The sequence below is a fragment of the Moschus berezovskii genome, chromosome 18, assembly GCF_049115385.1.
Source record: "Moschus berezovskii isolate FMDL1 chromosome 18, NW_MosBer_1.0, whole genome shotgun sequence".
NCBI lineage: Eukaryota > Metazoa > Chordata > Mammalia > Artiodactyla > Moschidae > Moschus > Moschus berezovskii.
This window is the reverse complement of record NC_142477.1, coordinates 36,049,233-36,068,560: the sequence shown is the minus strand read 5'-3', so window position 1 is coordinate 36,068,560 and position 19,328 is coordinate 36,049,233. Positions and strand designations below refer to the sequence as shown.

At 41.1% G+C, this 19,328-nt stretch overlaps 1 long non-coding RNA gene across 1 annotated transcript; it reads right to left on the bottom strand.

The window, feature by feature from the left end:
* Positions 1 to 1,065: 1,065 nt before the first annotated feature.
* LOC129553066 (uncharacterized) lies at positions 1,066 to 17,244 on the bottom strand. Its single transcript, XR_008685389.2, has 5 exons — positions 17,064 to 17,244; positions 12,826 to 12,950; positions 8,886 to 8,970; positions 8,039 to 8,333; positions 1,066 to 2,036 (listed from the first exon to the last, which is right to left on the bottom strand). It is a non-coding gene; the product is annotated as an uncharacterized LOC129553066 (long non-coding RNA).
* Between the last annotated feature and the right edge of the window lie 2,084 nt (positions 17,245 to 19,328).

Genomic DNA, 19,328 nt, shown 5'->3' with positions numbered 1-19,328 from the left:
ATTTAATTTGTCTTCAGGAAACCCTTTGATGTAGGGCTGCTGCTACTGCTGCTGCTAAGTCACTTCAGTCGTGTCTGACTCTGTGCGACCCCACTGACGGCAGCCCACCAGGCTCCACCGTCCCTGGGATTCTCCAGGCAAGAACACTGGAGTGGGTTGCCATTTCCTTCTCCAATGCATGAAAGTGAAAAGTGAAAGTGAAGTCGCTCAGTCATATCCGACCCTTAGCGACCCCACAGACTGCAGCCTACCAGGCTCCTCCATCCATGGGATTTTCTAGGCAAGAGTACTGGAGTAGTTTGCCATTGCCTTCTCCATGATGTAGGGCAGTGGTTCTCAAAGTATGGTCTCCACAATGTTAGCATCCCCCGAGAACTTGCTAGAAATACATCTTCTTGGGTTCCCCCCAAGACTTACTGGGCCAGCTATCTGTGTATTAGCAAGTTCTCCAGCTGCTTCTGATGCATACTAAAGTTTGGGGACCACTGATGTAGGAAAATTACCACTAAAGAATTTATTATATGCTATCAGATATGGGATCTTTGAGGTCCCTTATAGCTAAAATGTCTATAATATATTCTTCCCAGTTATCAAAGGTTTGGTATTCAGAGAAGTTTAACCCAGGCACGCCTTGGATACAGTGAGATTCCATGTCAGAGGCTAGTCCACTGACTGAAGCTAAAGCCAGAAGCAAATGGCCCACCCAGACCTTTCCCCAATGCCACTCCATCCTATGAAAAACAATGCAAGGTATGGCCAAGTCAAGGACACCATCAGAAAGCAATCAGCAAAACAGGCAGAAGAGACAAGAGCTTTAAACTTGAGATGCTTTCATCTCCAAAACATCATGTTCCTGCTCTCTGCTTCACCCAACAGTTTCTGACGGAAGTGAAATCCTTCTCTCAGCTTCCAAGAAAGATTTATGACTGAAAAAGAACAGATTTTACCTGGCAGTGGGTGCATGCAAGGTTTGTTCTCTTTCACGGCAGGCCCAATTGCTCTTTATTTTGCAGATGCTAATATTAGACTCGGTTAATCATTGCACATTCCTTTTATTAGGTGAGGAGCTACATTCTTGAAACCACTCTCAGGAAAACAATCCTTCCTTTCCAGACCACCCTGAGTTGTAGCCTTGGGGTTTCGGCAGCAGGAGCACCGCTGGGCCATGTGGCAGACGTCTGGGCAGCCCAGAGACATCTGTTCCTCAGCCTCAACCCTTTGCAAGTGGTTCAGGAACTTCCTCTTTTCTTGTTCATTTGGCCCAAGGTTGCTCCTTCTACAAACATCCAGAAGGTGTTAGTACCACCAGAATATCAGACTTTATTGCCTCTTTCCCTATGGGCAAACTGGCCTGTGATGAGGGCAAGCCTGTTGGCATAGGATGTATTCAATCTACTTTATTTGAAGGCCCTAATTCAGACAAGTTACAACCATCTGAGTTTTGTGCAAAAGCTAAAATAGTTTGGTTAGCTCTCAGTGAATGTGTCTTGATTCTAAAAGTCATGTCTAAGTTGATTATTGGCAAATTAGGAGTCAATTTGCCCTAGAAACACTGTGGTTAGATCCTGAGCCAACCCCAGAATGCTTCCTTAACACATTTTGTGCCCGGAGTGTAGCAGTCCATTAAGAGCTCCATGAAATCTCATCACCACGTTCAACGGTGTTTTTGAAATAAAAACATGGCAAGTTCCAACTCAGGACATCAGGAAGCAGTTGCTGGTACTCTCCCGTTCCACCATGGCAGTCTGTGAGACTCGCAGCAGTGAGGTGGAGATCCCAAAAAAGCAGAAATGGGATCCCATGGGGAGACTTGGGGTGATGGCAGCCACAGAAGCTTAGGGCGTAAGTGAACTTCAGCAAGCAGCGGCAGACGTCCATTATTTCATATAATGGTCCCCATCCTTGCTGAATGAAACAACGGAGGAAATGGGGATTCAGGAAACAGGAGGAGGGAAAGGTGGCGTCTCACAGAAGCAGTGATGCCGGCAGGGAGATCAGCCTCGGGCTTGGCCTCCAAAACAGGAAATACTTCAGTCCTGAATTAAGAAGTGGTCCATGTGATGACCACAGCAGAACAAAAGAGCATGCTGCCAATAAGATCCTACTTCACACACACACACACACACACACACACACAAGAAAAAGATTTATAACTGGCAGATCAATTCAAAATATAAATGCTCCACTACGCTTGAAACTAATTCATCCCCTTAAATCTTTTAGCACCTACTTCTCTGCCCACCCCCAGCTTCCATGATCAGACCTCACCCAGTGACGATTTACTGAGTACTCGCTCTGTGCCAAGACCAAACTCATGTATCTATTATTAGTTTGCACAACCTGCAAAACATTTGCTGTGCATTGGATATAGACTCACTTGCCTCGTTTCTTCCCGCATAACACCTTCGGGGCCTTCTCCTCCCCTTTGCTCTTTCTCTTACCTCTCTAAATCCACTCCATCTCTCCTAGGGAGACTTGTGGATTCTCCTCATTAAGAATCCCACTCCTGGTCATACCCCAGAGGGAGAAGATCCTCTCTGCTTCCCAAACAAGGAAGCAGACCTCAGTCCCCACTGCAGACTTATGGTGAACAAGACAAAGCCTGCCTCTGTTTCGGTCTGCATTCTCTTTTCTAGGCTCTAACAGCACTTACTTCTTTATACGCACTTTCTTATCATTCCTTCCATTTTTTCCCTTGTATCCTTTTTTTTCCCTTCCCTTTCATTCTTCCTTCCTTCCTTTCGGCCTTTATCCTTGGAACCCGTGCAGTCTGCTAAGCGGTGTTGGGGAGTGAGTGAAACGTTACGAGTACACACATCCAATTCATACAGAGAAGCGATGTGGAGATTAGGCTCCAAGTGATGAAAACAAGAATCCAGAATTACATTCCCAAAATAATCCTACTTGAAAGACTTCTTACAGGCATTCATGGAAGTTTCCAGCCTCTTAGAGTTCGTTTACATTTCATAGCTTTTACTTAATTTTCTTCAACTGTCTCTCCAAACATACTTCTTGGGTTCATAAATCATTTCCAGTGAAACTTGGATCATATCTGATATAATTCCTATAACTTTGCTAGAATCTGAGACAGACCATTCATTTCTTTTTTTTATTTTTATTTTATATTGGAGTATCATTGATTAGCAGTGTTGTATTAATTTCAGATGTATAGCAAAGTGATTCAGTAATAAATATACATGTATCTATTCTTCTTCAAATTCTTTTCCCATTTAGGTTATTACAGAGTATTGAGCAGAGTTCCCTGTGTGACCATTTATTTCTAAGTGAAAGTGAAAGTTGCTCAGTCACGTCCAACTCTTTGCAACCCCATGGACTATACAGTCCATGGAATTATCCAGGCCAAAATACTGGAGTGGTAGTCTTTCCCTTCTCCAGGGGATCTTCCCAACCCAGGGATCAAACCCAGGTCTTCTGCATTCCAGGAAGATTCTTTACCAGCTGAGACACAAGGGAAGCCCAAGAATACTGGAGTGGTAGTCTATCCCTTCTCCAGGGGATCTTCCCGACCCAGGAATCGAACTGGGGTCTCCTGCATTGCAGGCAGATTCTTTACCAACTGAGCCACCAGCGAAGCCCTGCTTCCAAGCAAACCTCTACTTAAAAGGTTGGCTTCGCCATTTCTCAGTCAGTGTTGTCAATGGCCATCATCCTGCCTCCGGATGATCATGATGGTCTGAATCGCCTTAAAATATTAATAGTGATCCCCACAACCCTGCTTGCCATCATCCTGCCTCCGGATGATCATGAGGGTCTGAATCGCCTTAAAATATTAATAGTGATCCCCGCAACCCTGCCTGCTATTTTTAATTTCATTGCTTCTTTATAAGCATTTATTTATTAAACTATAAACAAATCTGTTCAAATTGCATGGGGCCAAATGTGAGAGAAATACTGTAACATGCTATATTCCCAGCCCTCTCCAACCTTGTCCTTATAAGTAAAAAAAAAGTCTTTCGTACTAAAATTTAGATAACAGGTAAGACTTAGAGACAGCATGGACCTAGAGAGCACATTAAAAAGCAAAGATTTCACTTTGCTGACAAAGTTCCGTATAGTCAAATGGTTTTTCCATTTGTCGTGTATGGATGTGAGAGTTGGATCATAATGAAGGCTGAGTGCTGAAGAATTAATGCTTTCAAATTGTGATGCTGGAGATGACTCTGGAGAGTCCCTTGGACTGCAAGGACATCAAACCAGTCAATCCTTATGGAAATAAACCCTGAATATTCATTGCTAAAAGAATGCTGAATGATGTTAAAGCTGAAGCTCCAATACTTTGGCCACCTGATGCTAAGAGCCCACTGATTGGAAAACACTCTGAAGCTGAGGAAGGTTGAAGGCAAAATAAGAAGGCAGCAGAGGATGAGATGGTTAGATAGCATCACCTACTCAATGGGCATGAACGTGAACAAGCTCTAGAGATAGTGGAGGACAGGGAAGCCTGATGCGCTGCAGTCCGTGGAGTCACGAAGAGTCAGACACAATTTAGTGAGTGAACAACAAGGCTTAGTGGTGACTTATTCCAGTATATGGAATTCTCACCGGGGCCAGTGTAAGGTGGAGTTTCAGAAAGGGAGCATCCAGGTATGTTCTGAAGCTCGTGAAATATTAATATAACATTAAAGTAACCACTTACTGCCCTGGTCTGAGGGCTCTGAGAAATGAGATGAATTGCTCAGCACCACAGCTCCTTGGTGGCTCAGACAGTAAAGAGTCTGTCTGCAATGCAGGGGATCCAGGTTCAATCTCCAGGGTGGTAAGATCCTCTGGAGAAGATTCTGGCAACCCACTCCAGTATTCTTGCCTGGAGAATTCCATGGACAGAGGAACCTGGCAGGCTACAGTTCATGGGGTCGCAAAGAGTCAGACACAACTGATTGACTAACCCTGCTTCCTGGAATTCCAGGGTTTTCTTTTTATAATTTTTATTGGAGTATAGTTGACTTACAATGTGGTATTAGTTTCAGGTGTACAGCAAAGTGAATCAGTTTTATGTGTGTGTGTGTCTGTTTTGTGTTTGTCTCCATTCTTTTTCAGATTCTTTTCCCATACAGGTTATTACAGAATATTGAGTTGAGTGTACTATGCCCAATATGTTATACAATAGGTCCTTAATAGCTATTTTATATATGGTAAAGTGTATATGTTAATCCCAGTCTCCTAATTTATCACTTTCCCCATGTTTCCCTTTTGGTAACTATAAATTTGATTTTGAGATCTGTAAGTCTGTTTTCTTTTCTTTCATCTTTATTAAATTCTATATATAGGTGATATCATGTGATATTTGTCTTTGACTAGTTCACTTAGAATGATAATCTCTAAGTCCAGTCATGTTGCTACAAATGGCATTATTTTGTTCTTTTTTATGACTGAGTAGTATTCTATCTTATATATGTACCACGTCTTCTTTATCATTCCTCTGTTGATAGACATTTAGGTTACTTCCTAAATGTCTTGGCTATTGTTAATACTGCTGCAATGAACACTGGGGTGCATGTGTCTTTTTGAAGTATGATTTTCTCTGGATATGTGCCCAGCAGTGGGATTGCTAGATCATATGGTAGCTCTATTTTTAGTTTTTAAAGGAACATCCATACTGTTCTCCATAATGGTTGTACCAATTTACATTCCTACCAACAGTGTAGGGTGGTTCCTTTTCTTCCACACCCTCTCCAATATTTATTGTTTGTAGATTTTATGATGATGACCAGTCTTACCAGTGTGAGGTGATAGCTCATTGTAGTCTTGATTTGCATTTCTCTAATAATTAGTGATGTTGAAAAATCTTTCTATATGATTTTTAGCCATCTGTATGTCTTCTTTGGAGATATGTCTGTTTAGATCTTCTGCCCACTTCTTGATTGGGTTGTTTTTCTTTTTTATATTGAGCTGCATGAGTTCTTTGTATATTTTGGAGATTAATACCTTGTCAGTTGCTTCACTTGCAAATATTTTCTCCCATTCTGAGGTCAATACCACTGATGAACATAGATGCAAAAATTCTCAACAAAATACTAGCTAACCCAGTCCAACAGTACATTAAAAAGATAATACCCATGATCAAGTGAGACTTATCCCAGGAATGCAAATATTTTTTAACATGCACAATTTGATACACCACATCAACAAATTGAAGAATACAAAACCATAAGATTATCTTAATAGGTTCAGAAAAAGCTTTTGACAAAATTCAACACCCATTTATGATAAAAACTCTCCAGAAAGTGGACCTACAAGGAACCTACCTCAACATAAGAAAGACCATGTATGACAAACCTACAGCCAACATGATTCTCAATAGAGAAAAGCAGAAAGCATTTCCTCTAAAATCAGAAATAAAACCAATGTGCCCACTCTCGCCTCTATTATTCTATACAGTTTTGAAAGTCCTAGCCATGGGAATCAGAGAAGAAAAAAAAATAAAAGGGATCCAAGTTGGAAAAGAAGTAAAACTGTCACTGTTTGCAGATAACATGATTCTATACATAGAAAATCCTAAAGATGCTGCCAGAAAACTACTAGAGCTCTTCAATGAATCTGGTAAAGTTTAAGGATACAAAATTAATACAAAAAGATCTCTTGCATTTATAAACACTAACAACAAAAGATCCGAAAGGAAAATTGAGAAAACAATCTTATTTACCATCACAACAAAAATAATAAAATACCTAGGAATAAACCTACCTAGGAGACAAAAGGAGACAAGGAGACAAAAGGATCTGTACTCAGAAAACTATAAAATGCTGATGAAAGAAATAAATGATGACACAAACAGATGGAGAGATATACCACATTCTTGGATTGAAGAATCAATATTATCAAAATAATCATACTATTCAAGGAAATCTACAGATTCAATGCAATCCCTATCAAATTACCAATGGCATTTTTCATGGAACTAGAACAAAAAAAAAATTGCAATTTGTATGGAAACATCAGTTCAGTTGCTCAGTCGTGTCCTACTCTTTGCAACTCCATGAATCGCAGCACACCAGGCCTCCCTGTCCATCACCAACTCCTGGAGTTTACCCAAACTCATATCCATCGAGTCGGTGATGCCATCCAGCCATCTCATCCTCTGTCATCCCCTTCTCCTCCTGCCCCCAATCCCTCCCAGCATCAGGGTTTTTACAATGAGTCAACTCTTCACATGAGGTGGCCAAAGTATTGGAGTTTCAGCTTTAGCATCAGTCCTTCCAATGAACACCCAGGACTGATCTCCTTTAGGATGGACTGGTTGGATCTTCTTGCAGTCTGAGGGACTCTCAAGAGTCTTCTCCAACACCACAGTTCAAAATCATCAATTCTTCTGCCCTCAGCTTTCTTCACAGTACAACTCTCACATCCATATAAAAGACCTCTTTTACTAGGACTTCCCTAGTGTTTCAGATGGTAAAGAATCTGCCTACAATGCAGGAGACCTGGGTTCGATCCCTGGGTTGAGAAGATCCCCTGGAGAAGGGAATGGCAACCCACTCCAGTATCCTTGGTAGAAAATCCCATGGACAGAGGAGCCTGCGGGCCACAGTCTGTGGGGTCACAAAGAGTTGGACATGACTGAGCAACTAACACAGACATAAAAGACCTCAACTAACCAAAGCAATCTTGAGAAAGAAAAATGAAGATGGAGGAATCAAGTGCCTGAACTTCAAACTATACTACAAAGCTACCATAATCAAAACAGTATGGAATTGGCACCAAAGCCAAAATATAGATCAATGGAACAGGATAGAAAGTCCAGAGATAAACCCACACACCTGTGGTCAGCTATTCTATGACAGAAGACGTGAGAGTATACAGTGGAGAAAAGATAGTCTCTTCAACAAGTTGTGCTTGGGAAACTGGACAGCTATATGTAAAAGAATGAAATAAAAACACTCCCTAACACCATACAGAAAAATAAACTCAAAATGGATTAAAGACCGACATGTAAGGATGAATATTATAAAACTCTTAGAGGAAAACACAAGCAGCACACTCTCTGACATAAATCACAGCAATGTCTTTTTTTACTCACCTCTTTTGTTGTTCTTGTTCAGTCACTAAATCATGTCAGACTCGTTGTGACCCCATGGACTGTAGCATGCCAGGCTTCCCTGTCCTTCACTATCTCTGGGAGTTTGCTCAAACTCATGTCCATTGAGTTCATGACACCATCCAACAATCTCATCCTCTGCCATCCCCTTCTCCTCTGTCTTTCGATCTTTCCCACTATCATGGTCTTTTCCAAGAGTCCACTCTTCGCATAAGATGGCCAAAGTATTGGAGTTTCAGCTTTAGCATCAGTCCTTCCAATGAATATGAGTCACCTCCTAGAGTAATGAAAATAGAAACAAAGATAAACAAATGAGACTTAATTAAACTTAAAAGGTTTTGCCCAGCAAAGGAAATGGTAAACAAAATAGAGTTTCACTTTTTAAATGATCAGAATGTAGTTAGGAGGCAGCCTGAGCCATAAAGACCACCTACAACAGGGAATTCCACCACAAGAGAGACTGTCACTCCACCTACAACCCTCCTGAAAGACACACAAAGGCATGTTCCTCCTTAAGTCACCTGGGAGAACAAATTCTCTCTTCTGGAAGTCTAGCCAAGGAAAAGAATGTTTTGTTAACCACACTCATTATCAATTTTGCCAAAGAATTGAGGGTGGGAGGATTGTGGTTTTTGTTTTGGTGTGAGTTTTGGGTTTTAGGGGTGGGTTGTTTGTTTGTTTGTTTGAGGGGGTTTGCATCTGGGTGGTACAGATTCTGGGCAAGTTACATCACATAAGCAACCAGTTTACAATTCTGGATGGTTTCCCTGGAGCAGAAATTCTCAAACGTGTCCTCTGAGTTTCTGGTGGGATCTATATCACCTTATACCTAATAGACTTGGCATTTTCAGTCATCCTCTTAACCTGGTGAAATGGAATTTTCCATGTGTTTCTTCAGAGCTCAGAAAGCTTTTCTGAAAAAGAAAATTTCGAAGCTTATTATTTACAGGTGCATTTACCCTAAAATCGACAAATGATTTAAAACTCTTCTGTGCATTCTTCTGCTCCCGTCATCTGGTGCTATGGACCTAAGAGATCACCTTGCTTTGCTTTTGGGAGCAGTGGAATGCTCTGTGATACTAGTAGTGGATCTCACTTTTCTTCCTCAAGATTAGTTATTCAGTGACCTTATTTGATTTAAAGAGACCACATTGGTTTTTTGCCTTCAACAAATGGAAACGTCCAGTAGGAAATCCACATTTACTCTTGTGGATGGCAGATATGCACTATTGACTCTAATCCTCAAAGTCTCTTAGAAACACTGAGTCAAGTTTTCATCTCTTATAATGGTCCCGGGGGAAATCTCAGGCAAAAATCATTTGCTTAGGTAGGCAGGAAACAATTGTTAGTATTTCATTTTGTTTCATTTCCTGAGAGGACTTGAAAAACTGAGAGACTTCCGCTCCTCTGATATAGGACATAGAAAAAAAATCAAAATATTCTGCTTAGAATCCACCACAAGCCACGATTGTCCCAGTTCTAAGAAAAAGCCAAGAACTCATTCAGATGAAATCAAATTGTGCATTTCTAGAGAGTAAACTTAAGACAGCATTTTTCAAACTTTTGTTTTTACTGTCAGTTCAGTCGCTCAGTCGTGTCCGACTCTCCGCGACCCCATGAATCACAGCACGCCAGGCCTCCCTGTCCATCACCAACTCCCGGAGTTCACTCAAACTCATGTCCACAGAGTCGGTGATGCCATCCAGCCATCTCATTCTCGGTCGTCCCCTTCTCCTCCTGCCCCCAACCTTTCCCAGCATCAGAGTCTTTTCCAGTGAGTCAACCCGTCGCATGAGGTGGCCAAAGTATTGCAGTTTCAGCTTTAGCATCAGTCCTTCCAATGTTTTTACTGTAACCCACAGCAAAAATATAACTTTTTATCATTTACATTCACATATATATTTGCCTGAAATATATTTTGTTAAACATAGCTTACCTTTATTACATGCTATGAATTCTGATATTCAACTCTTACATTCCACTGTATTCAATTACATTTCATTCTTTTAAAAATTCTAGCTGTGACCCACAAAATTGATTTCCCAATCCACCACTACTCACAGTGTGAAAAAAAACTCTTAGGGTGGGGGATAAAGAAGTCAATCCTTATCACAAATCCTCTAAGTCCTCTCACTTCTGTTGGAGATGTTCAGAATTTCCCACTGAGGATGTCATTGCTTTGTTTAGTCGCTAAGCTGCATTCAACTCTTAGCAATCCCATAGACTGTAGCCTGCCAGGCTTCCCTTTCCGTGGAATTCTCCAGACCAGAGTACTGGAGTGGGTTGCCATTTCTTTTTCCAGGGGATCTTCCTGACCCAGGGATCAAACTTGCATCTCCTGCATTGCGGGCAGTTCTTTTCTACTGAGCCACCCTGGAAGCCCTTGAGGATAAAATAGTCTCTCTAATTAAAATGTAAATGAAAACTGTATGGATAAGAGGTTAAATCTGATCCATCACGTACACCTTTATGATTCTGAGTCTATTCCATTACATCACCCCACATCCATCATATCACACAGTAGAGAAAGGAGGTCAGGTAGGATAAGGGGGGAGGTGGGAGTAAAGATGTGAATGTTCCAAGGAAGAAGTGAGTATAAGGCTTCTTCTGAAGAGGGTGGGGCACCTTGGTGACCCTAAATCTTTGCACTCTCCCCATATGAAGGTGGGGATGAACCAGGCTGAAGACCTCCTCAGTATACCCCGAGTTCCCTGGCTACCCTCCTCCTCCCCAGCATGTATCTTGGGGCAGGAATGGGAAGTACAGAAGGAACTTCCTCAGGCTGTGGAGCAACCCAGGAGCAGAAGCTCTCACCGCCCTGCCCCCAGCCCCACCTCCCTCCCTTAGCTCCCCTCTTTCTCCCTCTGGGACTGCTCATCCCATTCCTCTCCACCTTGTTCACCTTTTCCAATAAGAAGGTTCCAACTCTACCAGCCCTTCTCTGGGCCCCAGGAGCACTTCCTGCCAGTCCCACTCCTCTGCCCTTTCAAAGCGACATGTGCATACATCCATCAGAGCACTGCGTACAAAGCAGCACCGCTGTTCAATCGGTTACCTTGGTTGCTGAGATTTGTGAGCTCCATGAGGCTCCTGTGGCCATCTCTAGTACCCAGCCCAGGGATCACACCATCTGCTCACTGGTGTATTCTTCAGTTCAGTTGACAGACATTAATATGGTGCTAGCACTCTAAGTAATGCAGTGCAGTGATGAGCTGCTTTGTAGAACTCACTGTCTATTTGGTAATGTTGTCTATTCATTAATGAATAAATATTTGCAGAATAAATGAAGGGTTGAAGGAGCGAATAAACGAACCCAATACTGCCTCATGTTGTTATCCCACTGCTTCATCATATACCCACATCCATCCAGGACAGCTTTAGCTGTGAGGAAGTCCTGATGTTGAATCAAAGCCTATTACCCTGAAGCTTCTGTGTACTAGTCCATAAAGAATCGGAGCAGCTAACAACAGCTGCCATGTTCCTGCGCCGTCTCCTCTCCAGTCTGAACATCCTCAGTGTTTTCAGGGGCTCCTTGAGGCAACTACATGAGGAATAGCATGGAATGGTTTAAGTTGCCCCACCAATCTTCTTGCTTCCCTCAAAATGCCCTCTGTTTGATCTATAACCTCTTCTGAGCACAACCCCCATAACAGAACCCCCACCTCCAGGTATACTGACTTCAGCACCTAAAACTCCACATCCACAGACCCAACCTCCGGCCACATCAGCGTCACTGAAAAAAACATGTTTTCTCTCTGACTTAATATTAACAACGTTGACCACACACTTATGCTTGGACTATAGGGGGCTATTTATCCAGAAACTCCCTTTACTTCTTAAAATTTGGGAATTTAAATGGCTCTTTTGAGAGCTGCCCTCTTAAAATATGATTCTGTTTCCGTGGTTACAGGAGAGACCTTACCAGGTTTTCTATCAGAAAGCTTCCACAGAATTTTTCTGAGCCTCTCTCAAGTCCAATAGCAAAAGTCAGAAGATTTTTAAGCATTTCAGGGCCATGACTCTGCTCAATACAAAAGGATGGTCTGTAGTGAGAGAGACGAAAACCCAAAGGAGTGTGCCACCCAAAGAGAAGCCAAGACTAGAATGTAGAGAGCCCTGGAGTTCTCATGTCCCTTGCCCCATTTATTCCTGAAACCCAGCTGCCTCCCTTCCTTCCCTCAGTTTGGTTGTTCTTGGAGTCTAAGAGCCGATAAATTCCCTCTCTGCCCTTTTGCCTAATTCCAACTGGGCTTCTGTAAGTTGCAACCAAAAAATTCCTGACTAATACAACCCCTAATTTTTTCTTCCTGAGTGTTGCTGTGTAGCTCCTAAACCAAATATTCGCATCCTGTACTTACGTATTTTTGAATTCAAAGGCAGGATCTTACATTTACTGCTGTGGAACATCATCTGGTTTTATGTGATTCATAATTCTAGTGTAGCCAGTCACAAATTTGCACACACTACCTTCAGTTGTGCTAAGAAAATGCAGCTTTTGTAAATTTTTGGTAACAGAGCTAGTCACCCTTGTAAGACCCTGCTGGGTAGCAAGAAAAAAAATAAATTTTCCGGTAATGATGTCTCATTAAAAAAGATTTTTAAGCCAGAAGAAACTGACTCAGTTTTTTTTAGTAAATTTTCAGTCCTTGGGGGCACTCCAGTCCCTTTTCTCCCAGATGCCCACTGGCTGAAGGAATCATGAGACTTTATGATGATGGAAAAGCAGCCCCAAGTCCACAAGGCACTCTCTGGTTCCCACTGGTCCATACCAAGGAGCAGCTTGTCCAGTGTCATCCCTGAGAGATCGATTGCCCCAACTGAGCCTGGAGTTACCACACTGGCATTCCCAGCCGGATCGGTAGCCATTTGCCTCTGGTCACAAACTCGCCATTTGCTGTTGTCAAATAAAAACAAATCCAGACTTAGTAAGAAGAGACTATCCAAAAGGATTGTTGCAAAAGGGGGAAGGGCTATTACGCAGGAGAAGGAGCTGTTGCAATAGGAGGACTTCTTGACCATAGGTCTGCAAGCCTCTCTCTCAAGAGTTTAGCAAGAATTTTTCTTTTATAGGCAGGAGTAAACAAGGCTAAGCAGAGAGTATTATTATACCCTGAGGCCAGCCTATTCTCAGGAGGGGTTGTTTGCTGGTTGAGGCTGAGGGCTGGCCGATGTTCAGAGACCTGAAGGAAGGAGAGAATCCGAACTCTAACTAAATGTTGCTTAACAAGTTATTTTGTTCCAATTGATCTGTAGACGCAGGCAGTTTAGCTAATCCTTTATGAGGCAAAATGAGACTGTGGAGAGTGTGTGTCCAGTCTTATTGCAGATAAACCAGGTAGCATCAGAGTCTTTTGGGGGACTTCCTCAGAGGTCCAGTGGCTAAGACTCTGCTCCCGATGCAGGGATCCAGGTTCAGTCTCTGGATAGGGAACTAGGCCCCACATGCCGCAACTAAAAAACAACAACAGTTTTTGCTAGGTCCTATGAGGGAGGGTGTTTCTTTGTAGCAATCCCTTTCCTAGAATATGAAAGGATAGGAGATTTCTTACCATTCATTTGTTTTTCAGGATCACAGGGCTTAGGTGAGGTCTAACATTGTCACTGTGAACTTTTGTTCTAAGCCTTCTTAGCTGCTCCATGTGCCCTCTTTGGGGCATGGGAGAATGTCTGGGCTCTGAAAATTACCCAAATGGATTATAGAGACCAGTGTGGTGTGTCTGATCCTTTGGTCAACCTCTCTGTCAGGGTTACACCACATTAAAAATTATGGCTGCCCAGCCCATTGCGAGGCCAGTTCCAGAATTCTGCAGGTTACCTCAGGCTTGTTATTCAGTTCCAAAACTCTCTGCGACCCCATAGACTGCATCACGCCAGGCTTCCCTGTCCTTCACCATCTCCCAGAATTTGCTCAAACCCATGTCCATTGAGTCGGTGATGCCATCCAACCATCTCATCCTCTGTTTCCCCCTTCTCCTCCTGCCTTCAATCCTCCCCAGCGTCAGGGTCTTTCCAGTGAGTCAGCTGCTCACATCAGGTGGCCAAAGTATTGGAACTTCATCTGAGGAAACTGACCAATCATCCCAATATGACTAGGTTTCTGTATACTTATCTGGATATTTGTGCAGCCCTTGAATTTTGGGCTTTGAATACTGTCCCCAAGGCCCTGATTTCTGACCTCTGTATCCTATTCTAGCTCTTTCCTCCTTCCCACAGCCCTCTGAGGTTGCAAGGGATGAGCTCTCCTTCCTTCCTTAGTGGAAGAAGATTCCAAGACCTCATACCTAAGTTCCCTCTGCCCTGTTACTTATAATAAAACTCAATGATCTGACACCAAAGCTTGAAGAGGAACAACTGAACTCCTAGTTATATATCCAGGAGGTATAAAACCTATGTCCATGCAAAAATCTGTTCAGCAATGTTCAAGCTGCTTTATCCATAATAGCCAAAAAACAGAGACAACCCAAATGCCCATCGATTGATGAATGGATATGTCAAATGTGGCCTGTCTTACAAAGGAATATTATTTGGCAATGAAAATGAATGAACTGCTGACCCATGTTACCACATTGGTAAAAGTGAAAGAATCCAGTAACAAAAGACCACATGTTCTATCATTTCTTTTATATGTAAGTCCAAGATAGGCAAACCTTTAGGGACAAAAGTAGGGTTGCCAGGAGCTGGGGGAGAGAGGGGATGCTGCAAATAGGTATAGGGTTTCTTATTGGAGTAATGAAAATGTTCTTGGGAGCTAAAGAATCTTAGACAATCTATTCTCTCTCATCAAAGCCCCTTTCAAAATATTGTCAATCTGTAAATTCAAAACTTCCATTTTGGAATTTATAAATTCAACATCACTTTTGTCCTTGCCCCCTGCTTCAAAAATTCTAATTTTCCCCAAAGCAAATGGTACCTATAGAGAAACAGAAGGTCACATACCAGGAAATTCAAATACCGGAATTATGTTAAAATAAGTGAAAAATGCTATTCCGATTACATTAGCATCAAAATAAAAATGGGCCATAATTGTGTCAAATTATTTGCTAACACTCTTATCTCTTTCACCCATAAATTTGAAAAGTTTATCTTTTGTATCTTCATGGGGTCATCTGTAAAAAGAATAAAATCATTGAATGAGATAAAGGATGGAGTTTGGAGACACACCACAGAAACATGTTTGCGAGTTGACAGTGATCCACAGTGAAAATATTGTTCATGTGGAATTTATTCCTATACCAGCCCAAGCAAATCATTTGGGGTTCTAGTGGATAGACCGTAAAGTGAACCCCACAACATTCCTCTTCTGGTATTCACGCCCTTGTATAATCCTCTCCCATTGAATTTGGGCACTACTTGTGAGTTGTTTCTAAGCATTAGACTATGGCAATGGTGATGCAATGTCTCCACTTGACCGTTAAATTATATAAGACTTTAGCTTGCTACAGACTTCCTCCCTTCCTGGCTTTGAAGAGATAAGTGGCCATGATAGAAAGCCTGCATATCAAAGGGGTGAAGGTAGACTCTAGGAGCTGAGGATAGCCTCTATGCAACAGTCAGAAGGAAGGTAGGGCCTCAGTCTCACAGTCACAAGGAAATAACTTGTACCAACAATTTGAGAGAGCTCAGAAGAGGCTATTTCTCTCGTCAGGCCTCCAGATGAAAACACAACCTAGCCAATACTTCAATTATTGCAGCTTGAATCCAGAGAATCCCGCTAAACCTTGATATATATTCTTGATCCATAGAAATACTAAGACACAAATATTATATTATATATATATATCTATTTATATATATAAATAGTGACAAGGTAAATGTATATTGTTTTAAGATACTATGATGAGATTTGTCACAGCACAGAAAGCTAATATAGGGTCATATAGTGAGGGAATCAGAGGCTTCCCAGGTGGTAAAGAATCTGCCTATCAATATTGGAGATGCAAGAGATTCGGGTTTGATCCCTAAGTCGGGAAGACCCCTTGGAGTTGGAAATGACAACCCACTTCAGTATTCTTGCCTAGAAAATTACATGGACAGAGAAGCCTGGCAGAAAACAGTCCATGGGGTCGCAAAGAGACAAACATGACTGAGTATGTAGCTGACTGGCTCAATGAGTGAAGGAACAAACTATCCAGACATGTGCCTTTATTCTGATCTCTGCTTCAAATTATATTGCCTTTTTGCTCTGGTAGCTGAATCAGGACTCGGGAGAGCTAAGATCCTATTAAGTTGTGACCAACAATTTCCTTCCTTTCCCTTTGCCTCATTTTCCTCATTTGTAAAATGAAGACATCATAGTGGGTGAATTCTAAGAAATGTTTCAGCTCGTTTTTTATGTCCTATGGCCCCCAAAGAAGACAGTACCCGTGAAATGCATTTGAACTGAAATGAAGCAGAAAAGGATGAAGTTTGGGAATAATGGAACAGAAATGAGTAAATACAACCAGTCCATTCTAAAGGAGATCAAACCTGGGTGTTCATTGGAGTGAATGATGCTGAAGCTGAAACTCCAATACTTTGGCCACCTCATGCGAAGAGTTGACTCACTGGAAAAAACTCTGAGGTTGGGAAGGATTGGGGGCGGGAGGAGAAGGGGACGACAGAGAATGAGATGGCTGGATGGCATCACCGACTTGATGGACATGAGTTTGAGTGAACTCCGGGAGTTGGTGATGGACAGGGAGGCCTGGCGTGCTGTGATTCATGGGGTCGCAAAGAGTCAGACACGACTGAGCAACTGAATTAACTAACTAACTAACTAAAGGGAAATTAGCTTAGAATAGAAAGTTTAAAAGCCCATACACTGATGACTCCATAGAAATCAATGAAATGCCCCAGACCAATTGCAGACATGATGCTGGCACATGCAGCCAAGTGGACAATGGGATTAATACTTCCCATCTTGTTTCTATGAACCTCATTCCAAAGACATCTATTATTTGGGAGTTTTGTTGTTATTGTTGTTTTAATCTAGATCAAATCTTTTCCAGTGAAAGAAAAAAGAACTTACCTTTAGCCCAGCTCTGAGAAACTTGGCGTGAGAATCCTCTTCATGTTCTCCACCTCTAATAACAGGCATCGCTCAATTATTAGACCACTGTCATGACTTCTGGTTAGTCGGAAGAGCAGAGCCAGTGTTCCTAGAAGTAAACCAGAGCAACAGGCTCATGTGAAATAGTTTTGTGGGTCTCCATTTTCTAATGCTACATAAAGAAAGGCTTTGAACAGTACTGGATTCTGGGAAGAACCATGGTGAGTATTTTCTAAGATTTCAAAGTCAATGAGGGATAAAACTGAGAACATAAATTCTAAAACCATCATAAGCTGAATGTTGGAAAAATAGAAGCAAGTGTTCTTTTCAGTGTGGAAGAAAAAAAAAGCCCTGCTCATTAGGGCCTTAGAATGAAACTACTCTTACAAGTCTAATCCATGAATAAACTAAGAAATAGAACTTTGCTGAAAAATTCCTCATGGATTTACAAGTTGCTATAAGTCCCCAAGGAGTGGGGTTTGAGCTATAAAGTTGCCTGAGGTACACAAGTCTGTACAGTGTAGTGAGAATTTGGAAACTGACATCTGTCCACAACAAAGACACTACTGATACCAAAAACCAGACCTATCTGGCTTTCTATCCCCTGCGTTAAATAGTACTTAGTGTGGGTTTAAGAGTAACTTAATGGTTGCTGGCTTAAGAAAGAGGGAATTTTGAGGGGCTGTTGGATGTGTGAAAGCAGAAGAGTCAATCTAGATTTCTTAAAAAAAAAACCCATAACTTTAAATCATTTAGTTTAATTTTTATCTTAAATTTATCATGTAATTGGATTAGTGATTTTCAAAATTCTTAACTATCTATTAACATTTAGGTAAAACCAGAAAACAAATATACATATACTTTTATTCCTCTTATCAAATGAAATAATACTATTAAAGAGCCCAACAATAGAATGTATCAATAAATGTAAGTTTCCAACAAGGACCTACTGTATAGCACAGGAAACTATATTCAATATCTTGTAATAACCTGTAATGGTAAAGAATCTAAAATTTTATATATATGTATATGTATGAATGTATCTGAAGCACTTTGCTGTGTATCTGAAACTAACACAATATTGTAAATTAACTTTAATTTTTTAAGTTAAATTTCTTAATTTAAAAATAAAAATAAATGTACGTGTCATCTTCCATTCTGCACTTTATTCAAATGCCCCATAATAATGGACCAATTCTTTGCTGACTCTTAGATTTTATAATGAATTTAGCTGAATGTTAAATGTGCTGTTTTGGATGGACATCAGTTAAAAACACACTCACAAAACAAGACAAAGTAAGACAAAGCTGAGAATATTGACCCAGATTGCAGATTATATCAGTCTCTGAAGCTCCAGCCATTTGTGAAGCCTGCTTTGGTCAAATGCAACATCCCTTTCTTCCTCATTTGAGAAAGGATCTAATTTGGAAGAACTACAAGAGATAGGAAAATGAGAAATTTGGGGGGTATAAGATTGCCATGGTCAAAGTAAAGATTATTTTATCTCTTGTATATCTTGATAATTAAACTGAATCAAAAATTGGAAGCCAATAATTTGTAGTGATCTTACCATCTTAAACAGACAGTTGCATGCTCATCAGAGGGAAGACTTCAGGGAAAGGTTTCATAACCTAAGATCTCTTCAAGATGGGCTTTTTCTTTTATAAACCTTTGAGTTTATTCAGACTTTCTAGTTCATGCTCAAGAATTCAATTTTTTAAATGTTAGCAGTTTCACCCAGTATATTGAATTATGTGCCAAATATATATTTGCCAAAAAATGTATTGGTGTCCAACTGCATTCAAAATGTCTTGCTGATTAGGGACAGCAGTTTGGGGAGATAGATAGGGAAATAAATAAGACATATTTCTTGGCCTCTAAGAATACCTAGTTCTACTTGGAGAAATGAGACGTAGTCATGTACAACCACAATACATGGTAAGGTATACTGTAAGAGGAGGACAGATAATATTCAATGTGAGTTTGAAGACAAAAGGATTATTGGGGATTGACAGGAGTCAAAAAAATATTCAACAGTATTTTTCATTGATTTCACAATATGGAGAAATCAAGATTTATCTTAGAATCAAGGATCTCAGAAATAAGAAAATTCTGAGAAATCATTGAGCAATCCTCTACCCAGTGGGTTCTTAAGTAGAAAACCATGGACTGACTTTAGGGTATTTAGACCCTCTACATTGCCTTTCATTCTCTGTCTCCTTTGAAGACTCATCCTCTTCTATC